This window comes from Spermophilus citellus, assembly GCF_964194105.1.
Source record: "Spermophilus citellus genome assembly, chromosome: 1".
Taxonomy (NCBI): Eukaryota; Metazoa; Chordata; class Mammalia; order Rodentia; family Sciuridae; genus Spermophilus; species Spermophilus citellus.
Genome location: NC_138182.1, coordinates 40,282,491 through 40,284,085, shown reverse-complemented (window position 1 = coordinate 40,284,085; position 1,595 = coordinate 40,282,491).

Sequence of the window (1,595 nt, the reverse complement as noted above, 5' to 3'; positions counted from 1 at the left end):
CTGCGTGTTGTTTTTCCCGTATAATAAAACCAAAGAATAATTTGGTTCTTCATATCTTAAGATAATCCACATAAAGAAAGAAACTATTTTTTAAAATTTCAGTTCTCTATATACAGTGAGTAAAATACTAGAGTTTTTAAAAATAAAAATAAGTCATTAATAACTAAACCAGATTCTTTTTGGATACTATTAAAGTAACATTTAAGACTCAACTTTGAATGATGCTGTTCAAAATAAAATACCTTTTATGTTTAATTGCTAGTAGTAAAGTAGTACTAGTAGTAAAGTCTAAAGTTTCCAAGAAGCATAAAATGCTGTACTCTTTTGAGTATATCCTTTGGGATGGGGGGGTGGGATAGTAGGGATTGAACTCAGGGGCACTTGGCCACTGAGCCACACCCCCAGCCCTTCTTATACTTTATTTAGAGACAGAGTCTCACTGAGTTGCTTAGTGCCTCGCTTTTTCTAAGGCTGGCTTTGAACTTGTGATCCTGCTACAGCCTCCCAAGCCGCTAGGATTATAGGTGTGTGCCACTGTGCCCAGCAAAAGTGGTGCATTTTGAGTTAAAGTAGTGATGTTCATTTGGTGTTAATAAGAGGTCTTGCTGTGTTTCTCAGGCTGTCTCAAGTGATCCTCTACCTCATCCTCCCAAGTCACTGGGAAGACAGATGTGCATCAAGGAGTCCAGCAAACTATTATAGTGAATTTATTTGTCAAAGGTTGCTTCCTGTCTGAAATAATTCAGAATCTACTACCATTTAAAATACCTGAGAGTGCCAGGTGCGGTGGCACATGCCTGTAATCCCAGCGGCTTGGGAGGCTAAAGCAGGAAGATCACAAGTTCGAAGCCAGACTCAGCAATTTAGTAAGGCCCTAAGCAAGTCAGTAAGACCCTGTCCCTAAATAAAATACAAAAAAAGGGCTGGGAATGTGTCTCAGTGGTTGAATTCCCCTAGATTCAATCCCCAGTACCAAAAAAAAAAAAAAACCAAACCAACCAACCTGAGAGTGATTTCATTGCAAATTACTGAGATAAAAATTTCAAAAATTTTAAAGCTTTAAAAAACCTGTAAAGGATTTGATGTAGAAACTGATTCTAATTCAGAAAGATTATATTCAACTCCTGGTTCTTGGTTTGATTTCAGTAACATTGTTAGAGTGGTAGGCCAGCTAGGTGGATATCTAGGGATTGAGAATTCGTTTTAAAAGAGTTATGTTCATTTTTTTTTAAATTGGTGCCTTAAATTATACATAATGATCGCATTCTGATAAAAGGAGAACTACTAAAATTTTATGACTTCATGATAAAAATGTAGGAGCATATTATTCATTCATCAAATACTTGCTGAGCATCCTATATATACCCAACACTGTATGTTAAAAGATACACCTTTGTGGAGGCTTATAATATACTAAAAGGGACTTATGTATAACCAGCCAATTATAATGTTATCGCTGTTTATCGGCATGGTGACGAGTTCTTGCTTACCCGAATGCTGAAGTATAACATCAGAGAAACACACCAAGGCAAGTTTAGAATGGAAAGTAGAAGCTTTATTAAAGAACAGCAGAAAGGACTTCTCCCCAGAGGAAG